Here is a 9250-nt window from a genome sequence, read left to right on the forward strand (position 1 = left end):
GGATAATGACATGACTAATTTGAATAAATCCCCTCTCTATGGTATGGGGTTATAATTATCATCAGAGGTTATAGGACTTCAGAAACAGCTGCCAGAGCGCCTGTTAAGTTGATGGAAGGAGTCCAAATGAAACTTGGTTTTAAAATGCAAGACCTTTGATCACACACTTTGATCATTTTCAGTATCTACGGTTTTTTCTTCTTTATTTGACCGTCTAACTGAAAAGTTACTCAGCATCATCTTGGCCATGGTCCTCACCTGACCCCATGTCATCCACATGAGGAAGGACATTTCATTTTCTTGAATTACATTTTTTTTTAAACTTTTGAGCATTTGAATTCAGAACATATCTTCTAAATGACCCTCCAGTGAATTCGTCATCGTGCTGTTAGTTCAATCTTCAAATCATCAATCCGGATATTATCACCCACTGCAGAGTCAACCCAACTAATTTTCACTGCCCATCGGACCTTTGATATCCTCATACTAAGCCCGAGGTGTCAGTGTATAGAAGACATGTTGGCAACGGTCTACTTATCAAATCCCCAGGAATGGATGGCAAATCCCTTTTTTCCCCTCACCTTATCTGATATCTGTCCCGCAAGCCTTTCAGCACATTCATCCTGCATCACATTAGACCATACGGCCTTCGGCTTACTGGGCTGGCGTGTACCCTTCCCTCCTTCCTCCCATATCCCCACATGAATAAGTGAGTGTCCTGGAAGGGTTGTCTAGATCTCTTTAGACATCCTCTGGGATTCCCGGTCTTGCCTTGTGGAAAGTAGTCAATTTAGGGATGCTAGCAAAGGCAAGATTCACACTGCAGTGGGTTTGTCTGAAAAAAAGTTCAGGCAGGTTCGACTACATATTTAATTCGTTTTTCTATGGTTCAAGAGAGTGCCAAGACACTGAAACACGTGAACTGGAGTTATGAAGAGCAGTGTTTAAGTTTGTGGGTTAAAGCAAAAAGGAAGAGGATTCTAAATTTTACTACAAAATGGCTTCTTATGTGTTTACTGTGCTGGTTCAATGTGTCAATAAAGAGAAAATGGAGGAGGGGAAAAAAAGGACTCAATAGTTCTCAGAGGGAATGCCTTGATATGTTTTGATGCTGCTAGCATCACAAAGGCAGCCGTTTCAAAGGGGTCCATGAAAGTCATGAGTAGAAAGGCACATCTGTGAGTGCAGACATTAGGATGCCTCAAAACATTCCCATTCTTTTAAATTAAGGTCACAGTCTGAATCAGTGATGTTATGGATCACTTGATATGAATATTTAGGTAATACTTTGAATTGGAGGCAGCACTGTTACACGCAAATATATTGACAAACGCATAATGTAGCAGCAATCACCTAAAAAGCCAGGATACATTCAGAGCAGCCATCACTGAGCAGTTGTGAGCACGGTGCTGGAGGGCAGAATGGAACGTGAGGACAGGATAGGGAAGCACTGGCAAACATGTGTCCTCTTGTAGGCATGTGCAGTAGAGCAGAGCTGAAGCAACTAGTCTATTGATTGATAAGTCAATCCAAAGAATTATTATTTGAATCATCAGGTCACTTAAAAAAAAAAAGGCGAAACAGTTTAGTTTCAGCTTCCCAGTGGTGTGTATATATATATATATATATATATATAAATAAATTCTGACTAGAACAGAACCATTATGAAGAACAAAACCACTATACCAAAGCATTGGTATTGGCTTACATCAGGTGGTCTGAATTAATTACTCAAACATACAAGTATATATCCCATGCTGTTTGATCCTCTGTTTGACTGGCTGGCTGTCTCATTCGAGTGTGTGTGTGTGTGTGTAGGCGATGTAGTTATAAATGCTTCATGTCACTTTGGTGCACACTGCCCTTCCAACACTGAGCTGACGATGACGGACTGATTATGGTGTGTAGAACTTTTGATAAAACAAATTAAAATGTGTTGCCTACATATGCCAGTCAGAAAAAAACAACAAATGATGTGTTTAGCATGCATAGGCACAGAACTACAGGGACAGTGGGAAGGGTTATCAGGTAGTATGTAATATATATACATATATACATACATATAATACTGCGGCCTCTTAAATGATGAATGAACTATTTACAGAATAGGTTTTTTTATAAAAATTGCTATATATAAGTACGGATAGTAAGACATCTTGCTTGTTTGGTACTCGTACTAGTAAAAAGTACCGAAAACTTTCAACTGAGTACTTACTCAACCCTATTAAAAACCAAGCAAATAATCAATTAATCTATAAAATAATGGGCATATTAATCAATAAGGAAAAGAATTGTTAGTTACAGGCCCTGGTTGCTGGTTTACCACACACAGAGTGAAACAAGTGACAATTATGAGATAATGATGAATGCAAAAACTGTGTTATTGACTGTTTAATTAATTACAAAGTAATTCATTACTTGGTGTGCGGGGGGTGGGGGTACCCTTAAACGTACTGAATGGAGTGTTTTATTGCTCAGGAATTCCACTTCTCATGATAATTTAAATTTGTATTCACTTATTTATTCATGCCTTCATTTAATTATTCATTTACTGTTTTTATTTTATGTGGAAAAATGAGGGAGGTTACCACAGAAGTGCTCTTTGAGAGGAGCAGAAAAACACACCGGGACACACTCGGCCCCAGGGGTCCTCCCTGATTTTTCTCCCAGCTGCCACATTCAGATGGTAGCCTTCGGATTATATTTAGGTAGAACTACAATTTCATGAATTAGTTGGAATGTGTGTGTGTGTGGGAGGGACAGAGAAAAAGCAAACAGGACAAAAACAGTGGAGAGGAAGAGAAAGAGTGTACTGGAGTTAATGGGCTGTTAGCTCAAGCATTTTCCAGTCAGGACCATGGACAGCACCACTGAGAAATTCCAGCCAAACATGAAGCTAGAGCATAATCCAGACCCTTATGAGGGAAATTGCAACCAAATTAAATGCACACGGGGGCTGGTGAAAGCACGCTGGGGTCTTGCAAAGTATCATTTGCAAGTGTATTTATGCGTGTCAGACTCGCAGCTTTTGGGAGACCTTCAGCGAACTACACCGAAATCCATTCCATGCAGGATTTCAACAAAGAGGGTTGTGACTAATAGTTTGGACACATGTACTCCAGCTTGTGACAACTGAGCTCCAGTGTTAATTATGTCTGGGTTTAAGGATCAAATGAATAAACATGAGCTTTGTTTAATTGTGGCCTTCAGTGGAGAAAATTCCTTAGACTGGGAGGACGGAAGCTGTCAGAAGGAGGATAATCTCTCACACCTGCAGCGTGACACATACTCTAAGTCCCGTTAACAAATATGTCCGACGTAAATCTCTTCTCTTCACTTTAAATAGGGCGCAGCAGTACAGTTTCCCTGAGTGGGAATGGAGGAGGAATGAAAGAAGGGGACAATATATATATATATATATATAGACAAAGAGATGTATAAACAAGACAGGCAGAAACAGCCTGAGTGCCACTTCCTAACCTCCATGCTTGGAAGGTTGTGCGTTGGTCGGGTTAACCTACCGGCTGTCTCAAGGCAGCTCTTCAACTCAACGCCCAAATGCTGGTGTCTGCCTCTGAGCTTATCAGGCTTTCCCAGATGGTGATTTGAGCGCATGGAGGGAGCGAGTGGCGCACTGAAAGGGAAAGGGGAGTGGAGAGGAGTGGAGGTGAGTTTACGAAGATGAAACAGACTCTACACTTGGGGTCAAAAAAAATTGTTTTTTTGTTCGTTTTTTTTACTTTTTTTTTTTCGAGGTGCCTATGGATTCATTTCTGTTGGATCAAGTCTGAAAGCTCAACACAAGTGAAACAGACATCTTTGATGTTCATTGAAGAAAAACAAAAATTAGACTTTTTTTTCGCAAAAACACTTCAGCACAAGTGAAGGGCGAGATATTGTGCATTCACTGAGGTGTTATAATCAAATATTGCATCCTGCACTGTCAGTGTACTGTTATATTCAGTCCACTGCTCATTAAGTTTTTGATAGAAAGAAATAAGTTCTATATCGATATCTACAGCAGCAATTAGTTTCCATCTTACCGCCATCCAAACATGATTTTTAAACTACGTTTTGCCTAAATGTTTAAAAAAATGCTGTTATATAATACACTAGCGTAACTTGTTTACAGAATGTAAAACATGTTTGGCCTCGCTTGTGACAGCAAAACAGCAAGTGTCATCATGATCTGTGGCGGTTCAAGTGTTGCATTACCGAATGCGGTGCTACAGGATGCATCCATGCAAACTCGAGAGCTAATTGACTGTAATGTCATTTTATCTGCTTCAGCAGGTTATTGACAGCAACATCCCAAAAGCCTGTTCATCCTTCTGTCAACTCGTCAGCATGGGAGAAGCCATTATCATCTCATTACGGCTCACGCTTTCATATAATTCTGACATTTCCTCCTTAGCTCTCTCCTTCGCTCACATTCCGAGCTTTGGGAGCTGCAACGCATGGCTGTATTGTAGTGGTAATAGTGCGTGATGTTGTGTGTGTGTGTGTGTTCGTGAATGGGGTTGGGTGGTAGAGGATGAGAATGAGAGCTAATAAAGACAGTTTTAATTTCCTGGAGCCACTCAACAGACAGTCCTTATCCGTCTGCTACTTCCCTCTAACAACCCTCGCAGCCTTTCAATCTCGACATTCGTGAACTTCAGCAAAAAAAAAGCTGCATACTTAAAAACAACGGATTGCTGAATCCACACCAACAATTTGGAAACGGTCTTGAGCGTTGGCAGTGTTGTTCGTGGAGAGCGGAGCCTTGAAGGATGCCTAGTTATTACTGAAATAACCGTTGTGCAGTCGGAGACGGAAAGGTCACCGACAGACATGAGGAATGGGGAGGTATGCAGGGGCCATGGAAAGAACTCTGAGCGGTGTGTCCGGGATTAATCTTGTCTTCCCAGAGTTACCTGGGGAATGAGAACATGCTTCACGCTGAGAACTTAAAAAAAAAAAAAAAAAACACCTCACAAAAAAAACAAGAACAATCGAGTGTGTGGAAACTTGTGCGTATCTGAAGGGAGAGAGACAGAAAAAAGGTATTAATTTATCTGCCCACACTGGGTTTGCTGTTTGCCAATGTGAAGCAGCGATCACATGCTCTTTTAAAAGGTGTGCAGGGTCTACAGACGACCTTCTCTCTGAACCGTGTTTCTTTTCATCTGCCGTTTCCAGCGACCCTCTGCTGTGCCCCTTATTAATCTTCCATGGAAAAAAAACACTGGGTTTCAACAGAGCGCCGGGTGCACAGGGATATCAGAGCAATCGATGCGTGGAGCTTCTGTAAAGGAAGCAGCAGCAGGCCCCGGTGATGTGGGCGAAGGTGAGAATCTCAGTATGAATCCTACAATTTATCCTGTGCAGGCTGCAGAGAACAGAGGGAAAGTTCCATATTTCCACTTCAGCAGCCATCAATAGCTCCCAGGCTGTCTCCCACAGCACTGCTTCATGATTGCGGCTGTTATGGGATGGTTAGGTGTTTGTCAGGTGAAACTGAAGCATACCCAGATCAATGGGCACTCGTGCAGACAGTATAAGGAACGTGCTGTATTTTCTTTAAACCCATTCGCACAGAAATGTGAAATGTGATCGGTATTTGACGAGATCTTTAAATAAAAGAGTTTCAGAAACATTTAGGTTAATTAATGTGTTTTGCAACAGACATGTAATTGTAATGTGGCAATTCATTGATCTCCACAGGGAAATAATCAGCGTCTCCGGAGGTGAGATCCAACCGTCTTGCTCAAAGACACTGCAGCAGAATTGAAGCCTCTTATGAGAAGCAATACAATTAGAAGTGCAAGCAGCAATACAGCAACTGGGGTCTGACAATATAGCCATGGGGAGGGAATAAAAAGTTAATTTAGAAGATCAGGCACACTTAGAAACGCCATTAAGGGCTTTTTCAAAAATGATGGTTTGGGTGCAAAAAATGAAGAATGATGAAAATCCCCCCCCCACCCATCACTTTGTATAGACAGTTCTGCGGGGTTCGGCACATTTTCATTCATGGGAAGGGATTATTTTATTAAAAGAAATAATAATCACCAAAACATGGTGGTATGTCACAGTGTTAATGCTGGAGATGGAGAGCCACAACAGATCAACTTTATTCAAACTGCAGTTTTCAACCAACAGCAACACTTGAGAGGGGAAATCCCTTTTATGGCAATTAATAATGGAATATTAGATGAATGTAACCTTAGGGAAAAACTAACTAAATCTAAACAAAACCCTAACCCTAGGTGTATTTTTGTCTGTTCACACCACAGCGCATGCAAATATACAAGGAAATCACACATTTCATGAAACTGTCAAATATTCTTACATTCAAAGCTGCTTGTGGCATTTTTTTCTGAATTCAGAGAAGAGCTTATCATGCTCGCCAACTCAAAAGCAAAGGAGTATTTTTACTATTAATGCACACATGCACGGCGACATAAATATTCTTTACTTCAGTATTTCAAATAAAACAGCCTAGAACAGAACAGACAGATGCACTGATACACATCAACATAGCAAGTCTGCAGGAGGAATATATTATTCTTAATGTCTGACAGTTATGAGAACATGGATTTGCGTTTCACTCTCGCTTCCACTGGAGCACATTTCCTTGATCTCTCAAGCTAACACTTCTAAAACCTTGCAGGACAGAAAGGCTTAAGACGCAATCCATATGCAAGAGACAGGATCACAGTACAGTTAAGTTGGACTCGGGGATACACTGAAATGATATGAAATGATTGAATGTTGGCTTCTCTGCTGGGTTTAATGGCGACATAAAAAAAAATATTGTGATTATTTGAATTCGTCTACTTGCACACAAACACAGATTTTTCTATCGGCAACATTAGGCGCATTGGAAACATCGCACATGTTAATGCGCTCCCACTTATTTCAACCCTGACACATCAATGACGAATCGAAGATGACAAAAAAAAACAACATTAAGGCCTGTACCGAATGTGCGACAGCTTGCCATAAATCCACACAGCATAAATCGGACCAATTATTCTGCTCCTGTCATGAACACGCAGCCCATTCAGTTGACTCAGAGTCTAGGCATAGCTGCTGTTGGGGTTTTTTTGTACTGCTATTCCAATGTGCCACCACAGATCTGGGTCCTGCAGATCTGCCAGACTGCCAGGGAAGCTCAGTTAGCCAGCTCCATCCTATCAGGAATACCAAGTACATGTTCAGACTGCTCAGAGGACATGGATACAGATGCCTCTGTGTTCAGCCTCGGCTCGCAGGCTGGAGGCAGAACGCCACCATATTACAAAAACAAAGCCCAATCGTCTGACTGTGTTGCTCATCAGAGGAAACGTGACTCCTCTTGTTCTGCAGAGCCGAGGTTGGCTTTAGCAGCGCTGCGACTTCAGACATACGCATGCATGTAAACACAGTCTGTGCGCATACAGTATGCAGTCACACGTACGGGCACAAGCACACGGGCTAACACAGACACACACACGCAATGTGCAGTCATTATTGTATTCCTAAGGCGGCAGAGAGGGCAGTGTGCCCCGGCTGTCATACATGAGGGAACATGAGTGATATGGCTCTGTGCCTCCAGGCCTGGCTTGTCACTCTGCTAAATTGTTGTAATTTTCTTCTCCCGGTCTGGTCTGCAGTTGTGTAACCTTCTACAGTTCACCTTGCCACTGTCCTTAGGTCAGAAAGCCACTAAAAGCTCTATCCTAATGCATCTAATCTGAGAATGGTACAATGTCGCCTTGGAAAGTTTGGATTCTTTTTTTTCTTTTGACTTCAGATGATCTATAATCATGTACATTCTGTAGTGGTAAAGTATTACCCAGTACATGTGTGACTGTGCCTTACAGAAACCAAGACAAATTGCAGCACATTAGGGCATCATGTCAGACTGATAGCTATAAATGCCTCACCTCCCCTTCATTTATTCAAAGACTGCATACACTCTGTGCCCTCCTATGCAGTCATATCAGAGAAGCATAATGGCCATACAGAAAATCATAAAGATTCATCTCAAACTGCTCTATATGCATTGCTCTCCAGTTCCCCTCTGATCTTACTAGGGGTGATGGAGTTGTCAGTTTCTGTAAGCCAAAGGCCCGATAGCATCTCTCCTAGGTTTGCTTATCTGCGCTCACTGCAGAAGACCTAACAGAGTGGGCCTAGGCACAGGCGTCTGATCTGCCCCGGCACATTTTAGCACAGGGCTAGTGTTTGGAAGTCTGTAACGAGCTGGAGGAAATGACTGGAAGGAAAAGTGAAGAGTAGTCTTTTTGCCCCTGTTTCGTAGTGGAGTGCTCGAACATGACTCAGTGACAAAGTCCCAATAACACCCACTTACTGTCAAAAGTTGTTCTTAAGATTCTCGCTTGCTTCGGTCAGAAAAGGCTGCGATCATACGAGACCATTAATTATTCCTTTTTATTTCTTACAAAGTATCAGTATGCTCCAGTTAGAAAGACATATTTTGCCTGTCAGTAAATGGACTGCACTTACGTAGCGCCTTTCTTGTCCTCCGAACGCTCAAAGCGCTTTACACCACACGTCACATTCGACCATTCACGCACATTCACACACTGACGGCAGAGGCATGCGAGGTGTCAGCTGTTTAATAGAATCAGAAACTAAGCGCATTCAAGCACATTCACACACCAATGGTACAGCATGGGGAGCAATTTGGATGAAGTATTTTACTCAAGGACACTCTGACATGAAGCAAGAGGAGCCAGGGATCGAACCACCAGCTACTTTCTGTTTTCCCCTGCTGTCGTTTTGGGGGAATTTTTTCCTCATCTGAACTGAGGGTCTAAGGACAGAAGGTGTTGTATGCGGTACAGATTGGAAAGCTCCTTGAGGCTAATTTGTGATTTTTGATAATGGGCCATATAAATAAAAGTGAGAAAAGTAGTAGGCTGCGGGGGGGGGGATAGCAAAGAGTACATGTGCGGCCAGTCCTGTACTCAGCTGCTGAGTGCGGCTCTCAGGTTGCCATTTGTCCATTCCCTGTTCCAGAGAGAGGGGACGAGCCGCTGAGAGAGACTCCCTGCAGCAGATGGCAGAGTTATGCTCTGCAGAGGTGAGAAATGGCCCATTAGCCCGACCAGAAATTACAGCCTGCCTCCTCTTTAGTGCTCAGCCTTGAGTACACCTGACCAGATTGGAACTGTGCCGGGCCCGATCGTCACTCTGTAATCAGACTGTTGCTCTTGTTGTTGATCTGCTTTAGACATCCCTATCCTCACTGTATGCA

The sequence above is a fragment of the Morone saxatilis genome, unplaced genomic scaffold (genome assembly GCF_004916995.1).
Source record: "Morone saxatilis isolate NCDOM2014 unplaced genomic scaffold, NCSU_SB_2.0 Contig7, whole genome shotgun sequence".
NCBI classification, from domain to species: domain Eukaryota; kingdom Metazoa; phylum Chordata; class Actinopteri; family Moronidae; genus Morone; species Morone saxatilis.